Source organism: Falco cherrug, chromosome 6 (genome assembly GCF_023634085.1).
Source record: "Falco cherrug isolate bFalChe1 chromosome 6, bFalChe1.pri, whole genome shotgun sequence".
In the NCBI taxonomy this organism is placed as follows: Eukaryota; Metazoa; Chordata; class Aves; order Falconiformes; family Falconidae; genus Falco; species Falco cherrug.
Window position 1 is genome coordinate 23,151,342 of NC_073702.1, and position 24,641 is coordinate 23,175,982.

General features: G+C 41.2%; 1 long non-coding RNA gene across 1 annotated transcript; it reads right to left on the reverse strand.

Moving 5' to 3' along the window:
* Positions 1 to 1,025: 1,025 nt before the first annotated feature.
* Positions 1,026 to 14,586, reverse strand: LOC114015617 (uncharacterized). Its single transcript, XR_008732939.1, has 2 exons — positions 13,906 to 14,586; positions 1,026 to 13,288 (listed from the first exon to the last, which is right to left on the reverse strand). It is a non-coding gene; the product is annotated as an uncharacterized LOC114015617 (long non-coding RNA).
* Positions 14,587 to 24,641: the final 10,055 nt, after the last annotated feature.

A 24,641-nucleotide genomic window follows, 5' to 3' on the forward strand; every position in this document is an offset into this window, starting at 1 on the left:
CAGCTAAATTAAGTCCTATTAATGCTTGGATTTGTCAAAATACAATAACCTTGGATAAAAGTGAGGGAGTAGGGAAGAGAAAAAGCCGCAAGTGTTTAATTTTCTTGTGTTGCCAAAACGACTTAAGGCAATTTGTCATGAAAGTACTGAATTGAAAAGAGACCACTTTCTATCAACTTGGAAAATGGATCTAATACCCAGATCCTTTAGAAAGAGGTATGGGAAAGAGTATGTACGATTGCATACTTGCCTACGTAAAGCTTCTCCCTTGAGTAAAATATCATTGTGAAACTAATAGACTACGTCTGCCTCCTAGAGCAAACCATGACCTCTTGCTTGCTCTAGGCATTGTCAGATGTTTTCTTCCACCTCTCAACTGTTTCATCAATGCTGGATCTGAGCTCTGGGTGTTAAGTGGAAGGTTTTGGTTGGCTTGCAGAGGAATGCAAAGCCTGATCCTAACTGCAGTAACTTGCACTGAAGTTCAGCCTTCTTCAGTAGTGGGCCCTGAGAGAGGCTTGTTACAGAAAATTGTTCCACACTTTTGGCATCCAGATCTGGAATAATCTTTTTCCCAAAAATATGAGATACTACAAGTTTTAGATGGCACAAAATGTCGTCCCTTGCAGTTGGAACAACTCGGGTCCAGTGTCAAGTATACAACTTTTTTCGAGGTTACCTAGAGACTGAGTGGAAAGAAATATGTGCCCTTTACTAAGCTTACCTGAGAGAGACAAAATATTAAGAAGCTGCACATCTAGCGGAAGAGAAAAAAGAACTGCCATTTCCGCTTGGTGGTATCTGTTTCTTCTCCCAAAGCTGACAAGAAGAGGAATTTGACTCTTGCATTGTTTGGTACTAACTGTTAGATGATGCTTATTCTTACCTTTCATTGGTTCTTAAGAAAATAAAGATAACTTTGATTTGTGCAGTTTACAGATTATTGGAATTTTATATATTAATTGTTTATCCAACTGATAAGAATATCCCAAATAAATATCCCAAATAAATCAAATGAGGAAATCTCACGTTTCATATTATTTTATTTATAAGTCCATTTACACACCACCAAAATTAAACAATAGACATAATTAAGTATGTGTCAAGATATGTGGCAAGAAAAAATCGTTTCTGACAAATTGCTGATGACTTTTTTTGGAGAGAGCGGGAGCTAGCATGTAACAGTTTGTTAAGAACATATAGTCTATAGTCTGTAACTCAAAGTGCCTATCTATAAACTTCATGCTGTGTGTTTCCTGAAAATTCAAGAGCTTTTGACAATCTGTAGTTTACTTTTAACACAAATGTCCCAAACTATTTAATCCCTTGGTGAATGGACTTCTGTAATCTATATGTGAAGCCTATAGGCGTTATGTGACATGTTTCATTTTTTCTTTCTTCAGTTTTGCTCTCTTATCTTCCCTAATTCAACCTTTGAGTAACAGGCTGATGTATTTCTAGTATCAGTCTTTTAGTAGTAGCCTTGATGGTCTAAGGTTATAAGCACGCCAAGGTTCATATGGAGAGACAATATCTTCTATCAATCTGACTGATTTAATGAGAAAACTAGGCTGGCTTTCAGTAGCACAGACCATATCTGAACAGTCAGGTACCTGAGTATTTGTTCAGTGTTCTTCCAGCATGTCCCTACCTTGAATTGCCCATGTTCTGTTGATTCCTGTTGTAGTTGCACAGTCATCGCAAAAAAGGTTGGTTTTCAACTTTTACCTTTGTCTCAAAAATATCTACAGGACTAAGCAACCACAGGAAGGTTGCTGTGCGTGGGGCAGTACTTATTACATATCTTTTGGGCTCCAACTGATTTTTTCAAAAAAAGGAAATTCAATATGTTCTCTTTTAAGAACATAAACCAAATTTTCCAAATAAAATCCTGGCCATCCTGATGTGATTTTTTGGCATTTTCTGCAGTACAACCAGGATTTCCCCTTTCACCTGGGAGGCTTGTTTGGTTAATTACGAGTCACTGAAGACCAGGATCGTACCAGGTTGAGAAAGAGAACTGCCTGCTGGTGTCTTGGCAATTGTACCTATTAGTCATCTACATGTACAGCTTTGGGAGTTTATGAAGGATATATGACTACAGCTCTAATTTTGAAACTCTAACCCTATAGTTAATTACACATGGCAAGTCATTGTCATATAATACCTGAGGCTGTGCTCTAGCAAGTTCTAATGTACAGATCCCCTTGACCTCCCTCTGATTATAGATGTATATTAATGTATAAAGGATAAATGTGACCTGAAGACCTACAGCTTGAATTTGGAGTAATTGTACATAGTGTTCATCTTAATGTGCACTGATTTAGGATACGTAATGCTTATTTTAGGATTATTAATTAAAATATGAACGAATTATTTTTTTCTGGAAAAGATGAGTATCTTGGATTATTGATAGGGTGTCACGTTGTCTGTGAAACACTCCTCACATTTCTGCATTAAGTTGAATTCTTATCCATCCACCCTGCATCTTGCCATTTTTAGCTGTAAGAACAGGAAAATAAAGTGCCTAAAAGTGGGAAGAAAATGACAAGAAAACATCCTGTCTCCAAACTGTAAGGCTGTTATCCTTTATCAGTAATCTTTCATCAAATTTTGAGCAAGTAGCACTGTAAAAGGAATCCTGGAAATAAGAAATAACTTGATTGACAGACTATGCAGACTGTTTGCATTATGGGGAAAGACCAGAAGCTCTGCAACTGTATGTACTTATTTCTTGAACTATATAATATGTCAATCCACAGTGGAGAATAAGAATTTTCCTTTACAGTACCTAAAGGTAACTCAAATCTTTTGCTGTGTTTCTCTAGATATTATTCTAGATAGTATTCATGAATTTCTGAAATTGTGGCTGTCTGCAGCAAATTTCCTAATGATTTCAAAGACAGGATTGTCAAACAAAAATCTCAACGTAGAGCAAAAATAGACAGGCACTCAATTAGATAATCTAGTGGGTGCGCAACAAGTTACTTATGCAGGGGTATTAATTCAGCAGATTTAAGCACATGCCTTAATTTCATTTGGTTACTGCATAGAAAAATGAAGGTGATAGTCTAGATTAAAATTATTCTACACTGAAGTCTATCATAGTAGCACAAGAGAGGATACCTGCAAAAATGTGATATGGGCTAGCAAGCGTAAGGCAAGCCGTCTATGGACTATGAACATGGGCATATTTTCATCTCTAATTCCTCTGATGGCTGGTATTACTGTCATCCTGTGGAACACAGCTTAAAAGCAGCAGAAGTGTATTTACTTTTCACTGTACTATGCAGTTGCTCATGGGGTTTAGGTCAAATCTTAAAGCTGGGACATAACTGCTTGGCTGAGTATGTCCTCATTTTCTGTGGAAGAAAACCAGCTAGCAGAATCTGTTCCATGCTGGCTGTCAGCACATCCTAGCTCCACACACATATTTCAGAAAAGTGAGCTACTTGTAAATTGTAGTTTGTACTCAGATTTCAACATTTCTGCTATTTTTAATGTGTGAAGTAAAATACTCTTTAAACATTTTGTATGGAAAAAATAATAAACTCTTCCTAAGCTTGGGCTGTAGACACGTTTTTGGCTTGTGAATTTGTGTGCTGGACATTAAATAATGAGTTCTCTTGGCTTAACATTTTGAACACCATGTGCTCCCTGAAAGTAATAAGCAAAGATAAAGGGAAAAGAGCTCCAAAAAATTAAAACATAAGCACGCACAGAAGCAAAATGAGAGGCAGATTGATTTCCTAAGGGCTTAAAGAAAGAAGACAAACAACTTATATTTGTGGTTGCTTAAAAAAATGTGTTTTATCTGCTTCTTCCACTTACGTATTGTGGAAACAGATTACAAAAGAAAGCAAAAGCCATAAAAGCTGTGACTGGGATTTATTACCCATTATTAACAGTTTGCTTTTCTGTGCCAGGAGGAGGACCCTTTATAGACGACAATAATAAATTTTGAGCTTTTACAGTTTTGAGGGTGGGTGGCAGGGTTTGGGGATTTCCTCTTGGCTTTTTTGTTCTGTTGAGGTTATTCTGTGCTGCAGGCAGCATACCCGCAAGCAGATTACATTAGATGGGCTAGTGACACAGTGTGCAGAGCTCCCATCTATCAGTGGGAAGCTTGGCTGCTGGATTTGGCCACCATGGATGGGGAGCAGTGATTTCCTTCCAAGACAGATGCAGCACTTTGTATATATGAAAGTGTAACTTAATGCCACACCAAAAATTTTCCTACTCGTTGTGGGAAACAAGGCAGTGTTTTGCAGTATGGATCTCTGGTGTTGAAAAGCCTGGTTCTGTGTAGGTTCTTTAGGCACTTTTGTAGATCTGGACCATAATTGTTTACCCATTTATGACAGTCATACAGCTTAAGATGAACAGAAGTTTTAATGCACAAGTATTTGATTAGGAGCCACTGGGGAGATCTACTCTTCATATCTTAAAATCTAAATTTAATTCACTTGTAAAGAAACACAAATGAATTACCTGCAATTTACATTTGAGGAGGACCTGTATTTGCAATGACAGAGAGCTGTCACTGTAAAAAAGCCAATAGATATGCAAAAGAGGTTTTAAAAAAGCAAGAAGGAAGATGTTATGGTTCTTTTGTGATGGGTGAAAGGGAGAAGTCAGTTGGTATGTGATGTAACAGCTGGACTCAATATGGAAGGACACTTTATGCTCTTTACATCTAGGTGATATAATGTTCATGTGAAATCCTGGGATAGAATTTGTCCCCCCAAAGCTGAGATTCATAAATTACTCATTGAAAGCTTGGATTTGCTTTCACTGCATCAGACACAGGAAAATCTAAAGCAAGTCCCTAAAGAATTAAAGTGTTAAACCAGCCAAATCCCTCAAATATGCAGTATATCCATGTGCTGGTTTAAAATTTCACTCTTAGTAGCATACATGTGAAAACTTCCTCTGAAGTCGGTGGAGTTATTCTCAGTTACAGTGATGGAAGAGAAAGCACAATATAACTCAGTCTGGGGAAAAAACCCTCAAAACTTTCTATGACTGAGGCAGCGAAAGTGTTTTATTATTTTGTCTGAGTAATATCTTGACATTGCATTGTTATTTTAAAATTGCTCCAAAACTTGCTGTTTCTTGAGTCCGTGGTAGCACCTGCAGGGCTGACATATGTGCGGTGAACGAGACATCTGGTCTGGAACAAAGCTGTCTTTCAGCCCAGAGTAAACGTCACTTGTTCTTCAACCACAAACAGCAGACAGAGGTAGGGATGAAAGCCAGGGGAAGGTTTCACAGTGCATATCAAAAGTATTTATAATAAGGGCTTACAGGGCATGTGATTTAATTGCCTTTCCAGAATACAAGGCATTTGTCTGCTTGGTTTTTTGTGGGTTTTTTTCTGCTTTTTTTTCCAGACACCTCACTGTCATTAACCAGGTTTGTTTTACTAGCTGAAGATGACTTTGCAGTCCACTTCATGAAGCGATGCGGGGCAGTAACTGCGTAAAGCCTCTTTTTCCTTTGCCTAGTTGCCTGCCTTCAGCCGACAGAACTGAGAGAACGTGGTTTGGTCTCTGGAGGGCTGCTGCTTGTGTGAAAGCGAGGTGCTAGCATTACCTGCTGTGTTGACTAGTGGTGATGAAGCCTCACAAATCTCTCCCTGTGGAGGCAGCTCTCTTGGATGACTTTGCCTCTGACCTCTGAGAAGGTGCTGGGTGCTGGGGACGGACTCTGGGGCCAGGCTGGCTATATGCCTTCTGGCAGGGATAGCTCGAATGTGGTACCCACCTGGTGCCAGTGCATCCTTGTGATGCTCCTCTCTCGCTGGCAACCTGGGTAGGCTAGTCACCTCTGTCAAGCCCACTGGACTGCAGAGCAGAAGAGGTGCCACGGTGTCAGGGGAGCTTTAGCCTTGTCTCTGTGAAATGATGATGAGGGAATGGACTGCGTGATCCTCTCAGTTTATGGGGTTTGACAGGACTGTTGAGAGTTGAAGGGAATAAAACTAGACAACTCCTGATATTCTAGTCCTTGGCAGAGGGCACAATATGAATAAACTGAGATGTGCCAAAGTCAGTATTCAGCCCTGAGCCTGTCAGGTATTTTCATTGCCCCTAAAAATCTATAAAAGTGACAGGATTTGGAGTGTAAAAATTTTCTTTCACTGTGGCAACATGATCACTGTATGGCAGAGCTGGGTGTATGACAGGGGAGAGACCACACTTAGTGCTCCATCAGTTACTTGCTATAAACAAATAACCACTGGAAGAAGGAGAGCGATCACTCATTTGGGATTGAATTTGAGTTCTGTTCAGGGTTGGGGCTTCTGGTTTCATGCGGCCTCTTAGAAAGGTAGTGAAATTCGTTTTTAGACACTGACTCTTGGCAAGGTCGTTTCAGGGCCTGCTATGATAGATGGATTTTCTAGACAGAAATATATTTGCAGGCTTCAGTGCAGTATGTACCTAATGGGCTTAATACATCTGGGAAGTATCAAACCTACTGTGCATACATTGATTCTGCACAGTAAGTGAGACATCCTGAGCATGTCAAATATACGGCAGAAACACAGATCATCTATGAAGTCTGCACACTAAAATCAACCCCCACACCACTTCCAAAGGATCAGACTTCTGAATGTCTGCTGAAGGGCAACCTTCCTCCCCGGCAAGCATCTCTGTGGTTTCTGGGTGCTGGAGAAGCCAGAAGTCATGGACAAAAGCAGGGAATCCTCATGTTCTGCCCAGGTGACACTTCTGAGGTGGAGAAGTGAATGGCAAAAGAGAACATCTTGGAAAGAATCACTGGAGGAGAGAGGCAGGAGATGGGACCAAAGGGATGCATGAGAGGCTGCCTGCAGATCCTAAGTGGAAGAGGCCTTTTTTTCATGTTATTTCAAGCTGGTCTTGATAATTGCTTGGACAAATTTACCTGGACAGAGTCTTCCTTTTTCAGGGATGGGAAATCCAGGTAGGAGTCCTGTGCTTTTCTCTTGCTGCAGGGACACCATATGGCACAACTGAGCAGGAGATAAAAGGATTTCTTCTTGATTTTCCACTACAAACCACAGCAGGTTTTCAGCACAAACATTTCGCTGATCTGCAAATTTGGTTCATTATTAAAGCTGACTTATCTCTTAAATTCTCTAAATACTTTTTACAAGGTTGCCACTAGCATCACGTAATATGCCAATTAAAGGTAATTGAGACCTGCCAAGAATAAATGTCTTTATGTAAGACCAAAGGGAAAGGGGTGAAAAGAACAAGAAATCCTTAAAACAGGTTAGCATCACTAGTGTGGCTTTCTGTCTTAGAGGGTCAACGATGTTGATGTCATTTTATTTATGTTCAAATTTTACAGGATCTTACGAGTGTGAAAAGTTCTCCCTGGACAACCACATGCCATTTTTCGTTAGTCTTATTTTGAGCCTTGTGATATAGCTTTTGATCCCTGATGATCTTCTGTTGTTAGCTGCTGTTCAAGGTGGCATGGCTGCAAGAAAACAAAACTTCTTGGTATGATGCCCATGCTGAACGAATTTAATAACTGCTTTTATCTGTAGGGTTCTTCTAAATATAGGTAGTTCTCAAAGCAGCCCCAAGGGGCATTTTTCTCAAGGTACCAATTGCAGAAGACAGCTGTCAGTATATATCTCAGACTCGTTAAACACAAATAATCTGCTAAGTTACTAACCAGCAGTCTAAGACCAAGTGAAAGATCTCTGCCTCCTTTCCCATGTATCCCAGGTACCAAAAAATGATTGCTCCTGAGGCTATAACATGAGTCACAGAGAAGCCAGTTTGGCCACAGTAAATTAAGCCTCATAATGGGCCTGTTGAAGTGTGATGACAGCTCCTGCTGGGTGATGCTAAATGTGTGAAAAGTGCTGCAGGAGAGGGCTGGAGGAAACAAAGGGAAAGCATGTTAAAATTTGCAGAGTCAAGTCAGGTAAGGACTGGAGAAATATGTGGCGCAGAGGAAAAGGTTTGCAATAAATTCTGGTAAGAAGTAGGTAATTTCTGCAGTCATATTTCTCTATGTGGTTAAAAGATTTAAAACTGAAGGCAGAATCCCTATCAGGTAAGCTGGCAAAAGGGTGCAGGAGTGAAAAGCTGCCAAAAAAGCTGTACTCGGCCCAGATGTGTCCCTGCTGCCTCTTATTGTGGTCGTTTGCCCCTCATCCATGCTTCCCTGTGAAAAGACACAGAACTAGAAAGACATTTCTGTGTCTAGCAAAATGACGTATCCATGCAGAGCAAGAATAACTGTTTTTCAAAAGTGGAAATAGTCTGAAATTGCAAAAGGCCTTTGCAGGATACAAAAGGGATTTGGGTAGAGATTAAAATGCTCATGAATGTTTAAGAACAAAGTCTCAATAAATCCAGAAAAGAAACTTATTTTTTAAATGTAAGAAATTAAAAGCAATGAAACTTCAAACATTTTGGTGGATACTTGTTTTTCCAGAGTGCAACATCTCACCCCTTTGTAAACAGTAGCAATACAAGCGTAACAAAGCATGTATGTCCTTACTAGTTTGCAGTTAGAAGAACATAGTGTTTAAAGGTGTTAGGCACAGGCATGAATACCTTCCAAGAGGTTTCCTTAGAAATGAAAGAACATGCGAATAAAAATAGGGCATGTGTTTTTATTATGGAAATTTGGATCTCATGTTTTGTATTTTTTTAAAAAGTACACACTAGTCTAAATTATTTTTGTTTATTTCATGGTTTGTGAGTTTTGGGGTACTCATTTTCAAGCCTTCCTCCACAGCAATGATGTTTGACAGATTTAATAGTTATTATTTTAATGAGCTGAGGTTTCCACCTAATCACTTAACTTGAGGATTAGGATTTAAGCACAGCATTAAACATTATGATACAGCTCTTGTTATCAGATAATGCTATTTCCTTCACAAAACTTACCAGGGAGCTATTGTGTGCTCCAGCTAGTCAAGTGAAGTAGCCTTACATGAAAGGGTGTTAACCAGCAAAGAAAAAAATTAGCTAAAAAATGACCTGTTTTCCCATGCTTTCACAGCAGCAACATACCGATATCTCAACAGGAAAGGCAAACACACTGACTAGATGGTCTTATCTCATTTAAAGTACAGCCTTGTGATTTAGAGAAAGACATACGGTAACAGCTTTTTCCAAAGAGGAAAATCTACCAATTTAATTGGTCTACTTGTTTGATTTGAGAAAACTATCCCCTTACATGCCAGTGCAGCAGCCCAGTGATTTAGATAAAGAACTCTTGCTGGTTCACTTCCCATCAGTCCAGTCCTGCTATGAGAGAAAACAGAAGCAAACTCCTGTCTGAAAATTCCTAAGGAACCAGAGATTAATTTCATGAGGAGCGTGGCATGGGACTTAACGTCTACCAGATCCTGATGACTACTTGATGAATCCTGCATTTACTTATAGAGCGCTTAATTGATTGGACGCAAGAATATTCCATTTGCAGTGCAAACAAGTTAAAAAAGGCTTAGTCAGACATGTCTAGCAGAGTCAGATTAAACCTTGATCCTAGCAAAAGGCAGATGTTCTCCTGGTTTGTGTGACGGATAGGCAGCCTGCTTTACTGAACAACATGTCTTTTCTTATGCTTAGCAACAAAAAGCTATACTGTTCTTGCAGCAGAGTTCAATATTATAGAAACAGGGAGAACAATTTTATCTCTGCACTCCAGTAAAGTTAACATCCACCTTGTTCTGCATCCAAAGTGCTTTCTTCAGAACCACTGGGGATACCTTAGTCAAACGGTTTTACAGCAGGGCTTTAAAAATTGTACACTTTTAAAATTAAGGAAAGAAGCTGCCTTTAATAAATATTCAATTTTAAGACAATGATAAAATAGCTATTGTAATCGGTTATAAGCAATATGCCACAGAATTTAGGCTAGTTGTCTCTCCTTTTACATCTTTCAACAGATTATTTGTGGGCATTACTACTATGGATTAGGTCATGAAAACAGAAACTCCTTACCTGAAACAGCTGCTCGTTTTCAACTTGACAGATTTGACTATGTAGCTTAATACTGAGACATTTTCCTAATGCACTCAACTAACAAATATTACCAATGTAAACCTCTGCACCCTGTTTATTCTACGGATGTGAATCAATTGAGAAAGGGCTGAAGGACCTAAGTTTTTTGCCCCAAATAACACCCTCCAGAAGGGTGTTATCCTCATCAAATTATTCAGTCTTTGTCATACATGGGTAAAGTTTCACTGCCCTCCCTGTCATGGTCCTCAGCTGCTTCTGCCCCTGCCCTATGACAACTGCATCCGAGCAGCCAGGTTGTCAGGTAATGCCCCAGAAGAGCTGGATGATGCCAGGTGTAGTCAGTGAGGAGCTTTGCAGAGGTCACCATGTCGATATATCTTTGCAGGACCAAACATTTCAGTGTAAGTCTACCCTTATTATCATCCTCCCTGCCTTTCAGTTCTGTTTCATTTGTGGCTGATTTGTTCCTGCAAGCTCTTTGGGAGGCATATTCCTCTGCCCCTGCCAAGCTTCTGTTTTTCAAGGTCGTTTTACCCACAGAAAGTGATGTTTCTGCTGTTTTCCCCAAGGACTTTCACAGAATAAACCCGATGTCATTACGCTACATTCAGACCACTGTCCAGATTTACGGTCTTGGAAACTTGTTTTGACACTGTTGTTTCTGAGTGAGGCTGTGCCATCAATCTGTACAAGGGGGAGACAGTGTTTGCTATCTTACTGTGCTGTCAGCTCACTAGTTCACCTATCAATGACTGCAGTTCAGTTCATATTTGTGAAGCTCTGTTAAAATGTGAAGCATTCTAGAGGTGCTGAAGATTACTATTATCTTGCCCTGCAGAGCACACAGCTACTTCAATAGGACAGGTCAGTCCAAACAGGTCTTGGCAGTGCCTGGATAGGTAAACAACAGCAACCACTCCTTGCATTTGCTTCTGCAAGCAAAGGACAGAGCGGTGTCTGGCTGAAGATCATCCTTTCTGCATGTGCTTCTCTAAAATACCTTGGATCATGATATAAATTGCAGGAAGAAAGCTAAAGAAGCTGTCTATATTCACATTTCTTTACATCTCTGTTCCCTCTCCATGTATATAGCAAGTGCAGAGAAACTATACTTGCTGTGATTTCTTTTGATCTTGCACTGGCACCTGCTGGTACGGGGAACTGGAGGCACTGAATGAATGGTGGTACAACAACAGTCAGCTACAGCAGGGTTAGGGAACATGGGGTTGATGGGCAGAGGTAGGCACATACTCGTCATTCTGCTTTCTTCAATCCCGTCTCTAATCCTTATAGTGTCTAAGTTGAGAAGTAACAGCTGTGAAAAAATAATAGCAGTTCCAGGATTGCTTTCTTGCCTCCCAGAAAGCCTTGTGCAAATGCAGTGCAATCAGCATTTCAAGAAACACATGTATTTTTTTCTTCAAGGAGTCCTGGAGGTGTTTACACCTGAAGTGCCCTACCTCATCTCACTGCTAAAATGGGGTTGAACACTGTGTGCTTGGAAGATTTTTTCTGTTTGATTGTTTACTTGAAAAAGTTACAAAAGATAGCTTACCACATCCTCACACCCACAACAGCCTTTTTCTTGCACCTACTACAAAACATGCATAGGCAGTACAACTCATGGTACCCAGCTCAGTGGAGGGGTGAGAAGTTTGCCCAGACTGCCCCAGCTCCATGTGCGGTCACTGAAGAAAAGTAGTTAAGGCATCTACTATAAGACTGGATTCATTCACCCTAACTAAAGCATCTAGAATTCAGCCCATGTTTAAGGATTTTTCAAAGCTATTGTATATACACTGCTAACCTATGGCAGATCTGCTTTCCCAGCAATATTCTTCCCTACTTTGCCTATGCCCAAAGCCAATTCTGAGTCATGGTGTGGGTATTTCTTTGAGAAGGATAGTTTAAATTTCCCGTAGCAGCTTGACATTTTTAATTACACAGCATGTACAGAATTACTAGACTGAGCATAATATGCCAAGTCAATAAGCCATGTATTACATTTTTAACCTGAGGCTTCAGAAATCCATCTATTTTTGTAGGTGTGTTTCCTGTACGTGCTTTGAAGCCCAGGACATGTATAGCTTAAGGGAACTGTGCAACCTTCTTCAGGTTGCACAGGCAGTCTTGTGAATAAATGGAACTTACAGCTTTGGTCCACACCTACAATAATTTTCCTGTGGTTGGGAAATGTTCCTTTTTTCAAGTACATGTGAGCATGAGATATCTTGGAGGAACAGAAGTAATGACTCCACTTCATGGCTTGACTCCAAAGGGGGCACTTTTGACAAAAGAGACTCTGCCCTGCATTTATACCTGCAGAAGAGGCGCCCACATCTACTCTTCGTTTTCGGAGTTACTGACATTTTGTGACACAAAGTGAATATGAAGCCAAGTAAATGTATTCTTTGCCCAAGAAAAAGAATTGTCTGTGTTTCATTCCCTTGACAATGGAATGAAAAAAATATTGCAGTTTTACCAAGATGTTTTCAGCCTGACAGCTAGCATGCCCCTCCCTGGGAATACACGGGATGGAGAAGCTGCCATCTCCAGCACCATTGCCAAGACAGGAGTTACCATTCTTCTATACTTTTTGACTTAGCACAGACTTCTTGACCTCCATCACTCAAAGTGAGCTGGTTTAGCAAGACCCAGTCTGTATTTAAATCCTTCAGGCCAACTCTGGCTCATTTCAGCTGGGACAAGCAGGAGTTGAGAGGGCAGTAACCTGCACAAGCAGCCCCAGGTGAGGACATGCAAGGACATGCCTCAGCAATGACGTGTATGGATGCGTGTGCATGGGGTCTCCCAAGCTGGAGTGCCTGGCAGGCAGACTTTGCCTGGGAGGAAGATAGGGTGCATCATTTGTTCGGCCCTTTGGGGAATTAGCAAGCAAAAGCATCTGGGAGATCTCAGTCTAGCAAAACATTCAAGTACCTGTTAAATTTCAATCAAATCAATAGCTTGTTGACTGGTGTGAGTAATGATGTGCCAGTGCTTGGCTGGATTCAGGTTTGAAATATTAATAGCTGCCCAGTTTTGTGTATTCTAACTCAGGTAAGTGTGAAGAAAATGGAAGGTGATACTACCCCTAACATGAATGCTATTAACCTTGCTCTGGAAGGAAAGGGTAATTGCTGTTCCAGGTGGAAAACTAAACATCTGTTTTGCGTAAGAACATGTTTTACAGTTTCCCCTCCTTGCTCACCTTAGGATACTCTGCCATTACTGTATTTTATTTGCCTTCCCCACCTCCAGGTCTCTTCTACTTGTTTTTCTTCCTTGTTCCACTGCTCTGGGAACTGGAGTCAAAAGGAAAGCAGAGCCCCTTTGAATCTGCAGCAGGCTGGATTAAATGGGACAAGCAGCCCTCCCTCCCTCCCTCCCTTCCCCTGCCCTGCTGTTTGCAGCTGAGTGATAACATCAGCTGGCCCTTGCGCCTTGCTCTGTTCTATGTGTTTTCTCTTCTTATTTTGTTTTTTTTTGTTTGTTTGTTTGTTTTTGGGTTTTTTTTGTTGTCGTTGTTTTGTTTTGGCTTTTTTTTTAGCTTGTCACTGGATTTAATTCCACATGCACCAGTGAACAGCAGCCACTGATGCTTGATCTAACCACTACACCAGAAAAGCTTTTATACAGGCTGCAACCTGAGCTCCTGCAAACACATTTCAAACCTCCAGCTGGTCAAGGTGCACTTCCACTCACATTTCCTTTTATCAGAGGGCTGCAGGAGATCATGCTGAGCACATTATTTACTCTCCTCTGTATGCAGCCTTGCTTGCCTGTATTATCAGGGGTAACATTTTATATAGGAGGTTGCCACCCAGTAACTAAACACAAGATAAGCAGTCGTGGGCAAAAAAATGCTTGATCTTTACAGAACATAGTAAGATCATTAGGGGATCACACACTGTTCACTTACCCAAATGAGCAGGCAGGAGCCAAGTACCAGAAGATTCTTTGCACCAGTATTGTCTCCCTGTTCATTTTCAACCATTTTTGGCAGCATAGCTGGGAATCCACATGGGTAAAAAGTATAAGTGCCAGGATCCAGCTCCCCGAAAAGAGATCACCGGGTTTGGTGGTAAGACATAATAGCTGGTGTGGCTTGTTTGCTGTCTGGTGTTACTGGAAAGGACTTTGAAAAGGAGTCTGATCCTCAGCACAGGCTGGCACTCGACATTACTTCTCAATCCAGAGCAGGAAGGTAAGCAAAACCAAACACCATGAAAAGGCCAAAAGGAGCGGAGGAAAACCACATGTAAATATGCAGGAGGAACAGGAAAAGGCTATCAGGGCTGTTTCCTCCAGAGTTTCTTCACTGCTGTTATTGGCTGGCAAGAAGTCACTTTTGCAATGAAGTGGCTGGGGCTTGGGTTGTGTCTCATGGGCAGGCTGGGGAGACACTGCTCCTCCTTCCCCAGTGACTGCAGAGGAGGGCAGTGAAGCTCCGTCTTAGCCTCCGCTGTGAGGCACGAGTCCAAGCCTCTGCCTCTTTTGTTGACATCCTGTAGTTTGTTGACACCCGTATATTTAGCAAAGAAACAAAAATGTCCTTGCAATGTGTGGACATGATAGGCATTCACTTGCTCTGGGTCTCTGCAGAGAACTCTCGTCTGGTACGCATCCTTCTGCATTGCACCACTTCGGGGAAAATTATAGAGCTCCCTCTTGCATTGCAACCATGTTATGTAAAGCATCTGAATATGCCACCCTCTGAGAAGATGTGCCACCTCCAAGAAACTCATTCAGATATTTCAGATATGATAATGACCCATTTAAAGTACTAATTAAAACTGGATGAGTTTCATATCTCCCCCAGCTTTAGAAAAGAAAAATCACAGGTCAAATACAAATTTCATAACTGCTTGATAAAGCCTCTGCAGGAAGGAGTTTGGCAGAGGGCATCAAGACCAGGCGCTTTTGAGCAAATGAAAGAACCTAAAGCAAGACTTTGAAGTCTGACCTTCAGAATGTATAATAATACACTGGATGACAAAGGTAATAAGTACCACAGAGAGGGACAAAATGTATCTAATTAAGCAGTTTTAGCCACGCTTTTCTTTTCAAATACACTTCTTACCAGAAGGATTTTCAAACTTATCATCACAGCTTTTCAGTGATGTTAGTTCTGAAAATACTGCTTTATTTTGCTCCGTGCAAAGCAGCGTATCTTCAGTTATTTTACCGTCACAATCCACTTCTGTGGTGTCGTTTGCGTTACAGGAGTGGAAAGGCCTGAGAGAGCAGTGACTAGTGATAGTCGTCACTTCACCTAGAACTATGGGCCAAGCGTGTTCTTCTGAGCTTTATGTTAAAATCAATGGATAAACTAGTTGGATAGACACTGCCATGTGAACAGGAACCCCAATTTCTTCATCTCCAGGTGGACAGACTAAAAAGTGTGTTTTCTTACTCTTGCTGTCTTCCCAGAATCACAGAACAGATGAGTTGGAAGGGACCTTTGGAGGTCTCTAGTCTGCCCCCCACCCCCCTTTATAATAGGTTGGCTATAAGTTTAAGTGATAAGATCACCCTGAACTTTCCCTTCTCCAGGCTGAACACTACCAACTCTCTCAGGCTCTCCTTGTAGGACACATGCTTTAGTCCCCTCATCTTCCCCATGGCCCTTTGCTGGACTCTCTCCAGTATGCCTGTGTCCCTCTTGTACTGGAGAGCCCAGAACCGGCCACAGTACTCAGATGTGGTGTCAGCAGTGTTGTGTAGAGGGCAGGGTCACCTCCTTTGACCTGCTGGAAACACCACTTTTAATGCAGCTCAGGAGGTTCTTGACCTTTTTTGCTACAATGGTGCATTGCTGGCTCATGTGTTGTCCCCCAGGATCTCCCACTGCCCTTCTCTGCAGATCAGCTTTTCAGTTGGCTGACTCCCAGAGTCTACGGATGCATGGGGCTTTTCCTCCCCAGGTGCAGGACTTTGCACTTCCCCTTATTGAAGCTCATGTGATTCCTGCCAGCTCTTTTCTACAGCCTGTTCAGGTCATGTCCCTCTGAACGACAGCACAACCCCCTGGTGTATCAGCCACTCCTCCCAACTTTGTATCATCCGCAGTCTCACGAGCCTTTAGTCTGTCCCAGCATGCAAGTCATTAATGATGGTACCAGAGGCAGTCTGAAAAGCCCTGCAAAAGTCAAGATGAACATCCACTGCTCCCCCATCACCCACTGAGCCATTCACTTCATTGTAGAAAGCTATCAGGTCAAGCATGATTTACCCTTTGCAAATTCTTGCTGATTACTCCCAGCCATTTTCTTTCCCTTCATGTGTTTGGAAAGGTTTTCCAGGATTATTTGATCCATCACTTCTCCTGTGATCGAGGTGAGGCTGCCTGGGCTTTAGTTCCCCATGTCATCCTTCTCACCCTTCTTGAAGACAGTGACATTTGCTCTCTGCCAGTCCTCCTGAACCTTTCCCAGTTGCCATGACCGTTGAAAGATAATGGAAAGCAGCCTTTCAGTGACATTGGTCAGCTCCCTCACCACTCATGGGTGTATCCCATCAGGTCCCATGGACTGTGTCTGTCCAGTGTGTTCACACATTCTCTAAATGATTCTCCTCCAGCAAGCAGCCTTTTTGGTTCAGTCTTTCCCACTGGTCTCAAGGCCCTGGGATTGCTGAAGGCCAGTACCAGTAAGGACCAAAGTGAAGAAGCATTTGGTATCTCAACCCACCGACTACTTGTCCTTCGTCATGAGGTCCCCTGCCCCATTCACCAGAAGGCCCACATTTTCCCGGTCTTCCTTTTGCTGCTGATATACCTGTTGAAGACCTTCTTGTCGCCCTGCATGTCACCTACCAGGTTTAACTCTAGGTGGGCTTTGTCTTTCCTGACCTGCATATTCAGGCAGTGTCTCTGTATTTCCTTTGGGTTACCTTTCCCTGCTTCCACCTCCTGTTTGTTTCCTTTCTGTGCTTGAGTTTAGTGAGGAGTGGCAGTCCTGCCACCTTTGCTTTTATACTTGCTTATCAGGAAGGACCATTCTTGAGCTCAGAGAAAATGAACATCTTTCCTGGATCTCTCTTCCCTCCATGACTGTATCCCACACAATTCTTCTAAATAGCTCTCTGAATAGGCCAAATTCTGCTTTCCTGAAGACCAGGGTTGGGATCCTGCTTTTTGCCTTGCTCCCTCCTCTCAGAATCCTAAACTCCACCATCAGGTGGTTGCTGCAGCCAAGGCTGTCCCCTGACTTTCACATTCCTGATCAGTTCTTCCTCTTTTGTAAGCATGAGGTCCATCAGGGCACCTCCCCTGACTAATTCTTGTTTCTGAACTGCGTAGTCCTCAGTGGATGAAGGCAGCTAGGTCTCTGCTGGTAAAGCCCGGGAATGGATGATGAGGCAAACCTTACAGGCACTGGCCATGGATAGGGAGGCGTGGCAGAGGCAAGGTGGGTTCCTCCACATTCCCCATTCCTTGCCTGAGCTCTTGGTTTGAGGATCCAGCACAGCTGTGCAAAATGATCTTGCATAATTTGTGCTTCCAGCGCACGGCATGAAACCTTTTCCCACAAGGCAGCCACAGCAAGGCCGTTCTGGCACTGGCCCCGTGCCCCAGGTGCCTGTTTCACAAACTGTCCTATGTAATAGTAACTTGCAAGGCTGGGAAAGGGTGAGACAAAGCACAGATGGCTTGAGGAGCTTTAGGTAAGGGAACAGACAAGCCTGATATCCCAGGAGCTTTATAGGGCATATGTCGGCAGCCAATGCTAATACATAGAGAGCACGTTTGAAATTCTGGAGGCTTTTATGTATGGGATCAATTAAGTCATTTTATGTAGATGTGTGTGTGCTCTGGATGAGCACTTGATGGAGGAAAAGTGAGGGCTGCTGAACTGTAAGATGAAAAAGGCCACTTTCAACAAATAAAAGGTCATGCTGGATGCTGGGACTGGCTGAGGAAGAGGAGGCAGACTTGCATCTGGTTCACCGCCCTGTCCAGAGTGTATGCATCAAGCTCTGCAATTGAGAAAAAACTCCCTGAAGACATCAGAGAGGCTTTTCAAACTGAGTGCTGCAAGAGGTGGATTTTGAATGGTCCATTATAAATTATGACCAACACTATCTGAATTTGTATCACATGCTTCCCTCATACTCCCAAGACAGAAGTTGCCATGTTAAAACCTGTTAACACCAGTACTTCTGCCTGGCCTTGGGACTCACTCCTTTCTTTTCCTACTTGTTCCAAACCACTTTTCCCAACTGTCAAACAGTTTTCTTTTCTGTCCTTTCTTCATACTTGATTTCCTCATCTTGTGCCATAACAGCACACAGCAGAGTGGACGTACTTTTCAGCCTTTGCTTAATATTACCTCTCACGGAAAACACCTGCCTATGTGGAAACGCATTTCTGATTGCATACAGTTTGCCTAACCTAAGTTCCTGAACTGTACGTAAGTACCTGATGGTTGGTGAAGCAATCCTGCTCAAATGAGGACTTCACAGGGCACTAGTTTTCACTAGTTTTTCAGACTTCTCATAAAGGAACTCAGACAGATTCTGAATCACTTGCCCTCTGGGGGATGTCCTCTGTGCCCCAGCTGAAGTCGTCTTGGACTCCATGTGCCATCACAACAGTGACATGCTTTCTGCAGACTGACGCGTCACTTGGGCACTGGTGGAAGATGGTCTTTCCTGTCCTCAGGCTTTGAGTTGTGTGGAGGAAAAAGCCTTTATTCCTCACTGAGATGGGTGACATGCTTCTTGCAGACTCAGGGATACCTTTGGGGCAGGTGTGGTTTTCCTGCATGGGGACCCAAGTGCAATGTACGCCTAACCTGGTGCCCCAGCAGTATGGGGTGCCTGTGTGGGGCACTTCAGTGCCATCCATGGAGCTAAGCTGAGACACCAGTACAGGTGTATAACCATGGCAGCAATTTTTACATGTATCTATCCATCTTTATCTAAGGGACAAAGAAGATTAATATTTGTGAATAGTTTTGCACTCCACCTGTTGCTCAAGGCTCTGTCCTTGCTCCCAGACTTTGCAAAACTCCCCTCCAAATCACTGATCTCCTTGGAATACCTTGTATTTTATTGCTTGATTATTTTACATGTGCCCTATTAATTAGCCATGGCTAGTATGTACCTGTTTGTGCACTGCACTGACTGCGCTGTAACATGCACATACCTGAATATTATATAGCATGATTACTGGTGAGTTCTTCTTAAACACCAACTTGGCTGGTAGCAAGATTGAGTGCAGTTATCTGGGTGACCTAAATTGCTCCATGAGCTGGGGCTGCTAAGAAAGAGTGAATAAGTGATTGCATTATGAAATCATGTTTTCTCTTGTGTAGCTAAAAATGGCTCTAGCCAAATCACAGGGGCTCTGTTTGCTTTGGGGTGTGGTGAGCTTGTATACTTGCAGTTTCTCACAGGAAAGGAATAAAAAAATCCCTTCTCTGAAGGGCTACTTCACTGAATTTTAAGAGGATTGGGCAAGAACCTCATCTTCTTGCTGAAGAAAACATTTGCTGGTTGTGTTTACCCTCTCTGCCAATGACATTTTCTCAACTGTTTCATACGAAAGGCTTTTACAACCACTGTTAGGAGGCACTGCAGGTGCCTGCAGCCGGGGCTTGCCTGCTGTACCATGAGCAGAGTCTGGCAGTTCCCAACAGCCCCTGGCCTGCAGCAGCAGCACCAGCAGAGCAGCTGCATTGAAACACCAGCCTGGAAGGTGCTGGATGTTCTAAATTTTCACTGATAACATGAAGGACCAACATGTTTCAGGTTTTCAGGAGAATTTTCTGCATCCAAGGGATACAAAAAATAGTGACTGTTCCGGTAAGATCGGGATAAATCACCTGTTAGAAAAGAAAGGAAATTAAGATTGCTTCTAACATAGTAAGCAAGCACTGCATGGCTTTGCACCTAGGTTTTGTACAGATCTTGTTTTTCTTGTTCCCAGTGAATATACATGTAAGGCCTTTAACTGGTTGAGCAAAATACCAAGGAGTAAAGGGACTGTTCAAAGCATCATTTTGAGATACTGTGGAGTGGATTCTTGAATATCCCAGAGAAAACTGAACTAAACTCGGTAAAGACATTTAGATACATCTCCTGTTGTTCCATGGCAATGATGATTTTCTACTGTGATAAGAGCACATCAAATACAACCTTCCTTCAGAAGAGGAAGAAAATATTTGAAGACATCTTCCAGGTATCAGGGAAGTCGTCAAAAGTAACTGTGGGGTTAAAACACCATCTTCCCATTTCACATTTCCTGCCATAAGTAAAGACTAAGGATTGGATAAACTCTTTATACTGGGAATCACGGAGCAAATGGAGGGAGAAACTGGAAAAGTGCATTTATTAGTAACTATAAAACTTTTTTTTTTTTTTTTTGAGACAGCACCCATTTGTGTTTCTATGTGTACTTAGGGTCATGGTAGCTCAATTGCAGCAAAAAAAACATTGTCCTCCGTAGAGCACTATTGGGTAGGTTTGTGGCTTATGTGACTCTAGAGAAGAGCCTTTGATATTCTTTCCAGCATCCCAACTGACAAGTGTGTAAAGTTCATTTTGATTCATGGGGCACTGGGGGAATCCCTGCAATGCCAAATCCAATATTCTGCCATTGTTTTCCCCTAAAGATAACAAGTTTTACATTTGTTTCTATCTCTCTTGAAAAAATAATTGCAGTCCTAATTCTCCTTCCAGTGAAGTGACAGTGAGGTTAAATGTCTCAGTGGCCACAGATTTTGCTGCTACTTCTCAGAAGAAAGCTCTCAAAATTATCAGCTTAAAGCTTTCAAAATCGTTGAAACCAAATATTTCAGTGGTTCCAGCATTTTGGTCTTGCAGAAAATTAAAATAAAATCCATTCATATTTAGGATTGCTTGAATTTCCACAGTAAAAAAATTATTTTCCTAAGTTGGAAATTTTATTTTTTGATAGTTCTGAGATAAAAGCTTTGATTGTTTTGCCAGTGTGATGTGTTCCATAACAATAATCCTGTGATTAGTTAGTATTTAAGGGGTATATCAATACTGCGAAGAGTTTATCAATTTGTCCTTTCACTTTGGCTTGTTGCCTAATTAGGAACATGACTTTGATCACCTTCCACTTCAGCAAGCTTTGGTGCTTCTGTTATGTAAACACATGTGGAAATGGCTGTACGTATCACAATGATTATTAAATCATTAATGTCTGCAAACTCCAGAAATGTTTGTGTCATGATATTCATTTTAATTGCTAACCAGACAGTGTTAATTAGGGGAAATCCATGATAGTGTAATTGGTCTGTAAGTCCTTCTTTCACAGTGGTGAAAGTCCCTTAGGAATGTCACTGAGGAATTCTCAAGAGAAATTGCTCCTAATTGGTGACGCATAAAACTGAATGGAAAGAGATATGATAAATTAATGATAAAATCATTCAGAACATTAGTCATGTTTTAAAATTATTTATATGTCTGCCTCCCATTCTGCGTATTCATCTATTCTTTCATATTGCTCTCCAAAAAGTGAATGGTATTTCTAATTGTGGAGAAGGAAAGAGTTCATTTGTAGCTCTGTCTCATGTTTCAGGTTGTTGCCAGCATTTTCAGATTTATTCACTTTTTATTGGTTGATAGATCAGTAATCGGATGAGGGATGTGTGTTTACAAACAGGTCTGCCAAAAAAACACCCCCAAAAAAGACAGTGAAAGAAGAGAGGAGAAATGTTGATGTATTTCATAATTCTGTTGTGTGCTTGTATCTCTTAGAAGAGTGAATCTTTATCAAAAAGAGACTGGAAAGATTTGTCATTGTGAACTGTGCTCTTATTGATTTTGAAAGCTAGGTTCAAATCCGTACAAGCATTTGGTGATATAATGCACTTTCCCTCCAGCACTGCTAATATTGAAGCATTGAAAGAACAGTGAAAGCCTACACTGAAATCTAAATACTGAAGCATGTTGAGCCTATATTTTAAAATACTATGTTTATAATCAGGAATCCAAAGCAAAATTCTCAAAATTTGGCATTACCAACTACAGGAGACACATTGTCAAGAAGGGATGGGCTCCTATCCGGCATTTCTGCAGAACTGAGCTGTCAGACATGTCTGAAGTTAGCCTTTCTGAATCACATTCATTAAAAATCCCCGTTCACTTTTGAAAAGTTTGGTTCTACACTCACATTTAACCAACAAAATGTGAGCTCTTTTTTTTCTTCTTTCAGAATTAGAGAACTTTCACAACTGTTAATGCCTTTAATTAGGACTGTGGTTGAGTAATTAAGTTGCCCAACTATAGATCAAGATATCTAGCAGTATTTTGAAAATGTTGACTTTGTTTTAACTTGTGCTTGTTGTCTTTACTGTAGCTGCCTGTCATTTTTTTACATATCTTAGAATGTAAGCTGCTTTTGCCGCGAATATATTATTGGTTTGTGTTTGTGCTGTATCAAGCAGCGTGGGCACTTAGGGACGTGGGGTTTGAAGGCATTCCTGTGCTGGTGCAGGGAGCACCATCCTACAGCTTTGACTGGGATCTGAGCTGTGTGCGTGCATTTCCCACAGCACAAAGCCTGGTACAAAGTAGGCGGCTTCCTGGTAGATTCACAAAAATACTGGAAGTCATCCCAGTTACGTGTTTTGCCCTTCGCAGTTTTTAATCCTTGTCAATTTAGCCATTTTTTCTTCCACAGAAAGCATGTGGATTTTCTAAAGCAAATAAAATTAAAATACTGATCCATTTAGTCCAGTATCTTATCTTCAGAAGTAACCAGTTCAAGAGACTTCAGAGAAAGGATTAAATGTATGCCAAAGAGAAAAGAGCCCTTAGGTCTGAAGAGCTGAGGAAAGGAGCTGAAAAGCTATCAGAAGGTCACCGGTTAATTTTTATTAGACAATATTAAGAGATATTAGAGTCTTTTTAATAACCTATTATTGTTACAGCACTTTATTTTAATAATAAAATAACCATTATTCCCTCTTTACCAATCCTCTCATGACATAATATCACATATCTCTCACCAAACTGTTTTTTCCATCCCTTTGATCAGCAATTCCCTTTTAAACTATCTCCTCTCAGCTCCTTCTTTGATCACCTTTGACAGACTGCTAGAGTATGGAGGACTAGTGTATTTAGAAAAGCAAGGAAAATCTCAGGATACAAAACACAGTTATATGAAATACGATGTAGACGTGTCTCCAAAGCAGAAAGTCAGAATAAAAGATATATGTGCTAGTGCAAGGAAATAGCAGAAGCAAGAAAAATTGGTTGGTGTCTCTCTGGTGCTCAGTTCATACTATGCCTTGGGGTTTCAGCAAACAGCATCTGCATGAACCTTGATGGCTACAAATCAATAATATAGATCTCATCTGCAAACAGATGCAATCTCTGCCCCTTTATGGGAGGAGCAGCTAATACCTCAGGCAAATACAGGGCATGAGTTTCAGGTATGCCTAGTGTATGCCCTGGGGAGCGTTGTGTAACCTTGCGAGCAGCCTTTTTTTCATAATAAGCACAATGACAAATCCAAGGGTCAGATATGAGGGGGCAAGACTGCTGGGGCTGGACAAATTTGGGAGCAAAGTGTAAAATAATTAGTTCTTAAATGGTTTATGAAACGCATGTAAGCAAGACTTTTAGAAGAGTATTGTTTCTTAGGAAGGACAGCTGGGTATGTGACACCCTTGAACTACCAACAGGTCATAGGCTTTTTTAAAAAGTATTTTATGGATTTCTATTTTGTAGCCACTTTTATTTCAGCCTGATGTTGCCTGCAATTCCGTCTCCTTTTTTTGGTTTGTCTTTTCCCTGTTTTTCCTTTATAGTTCTCTTTCAGAGATAACAAATTTTCCCTTTAGCATCAGCATGTGATTTCTCCATTTTGATGGCATTGTAATTTCTTTTTGCTTCAGTTTTCCATCTGGAAAATAAAGATAGCATTGCATAATAATCTGAGAGGATGTTACAAGGGTTCCTGGATGATTTAAGATGTGATGTTTCATGACAGACTTAGCTTTCATAAAAGTAGGCATAAAGCGATATCTAGAGATAGGACTTGTACCTCTAGAAAAAATGATAGCTAAAAGCGAAATTGCCTTTACTTCCCTCTCTGCTTCAAACTGTATAATGTTAAATACAAAATGTTTTTTCACAGCACATGTAAATCACAAGTTTTTGAGGGTAGCACAACTGTGAAAACTACGAAAAGACTCAAACTGTTGTTCCAAAGTATCTGAACACTTAGTTACACATTAACAGCTACAGTAGTTGTACATTCACATATTAAGATATCATCCAATTTTAGAGTTAAAATGAAAGCTTCCTTTTCAGTGCATTACCACTGAAATAAGCGTGTACATTTTTTCCAGAAGAAGTAATGAATCTTTATATAGCACTCTAATGGCCTATAGCGTATTTGGCTGACTGGAATGGTAACAAATATTAAACTTTAGCACACTTCAGAAAGTGTGTGTATATATTGAAATTCTAAGATTAAGAGGGTACAGTGCCTACACTCAGTAGTGCTAGTACAGAATATTTTGAATTAATGGTATAATGAGAGCCCTCTAAAACTCATCACAGCAGTTCTGGCCCTTACCTATAACAAAAAAAATGGTTGTTACACATTGAATGCACTTCCAAACTATTCCTTCCTCCTTACAGTTCAGCTGAACAAGTAATGATTAATTACAC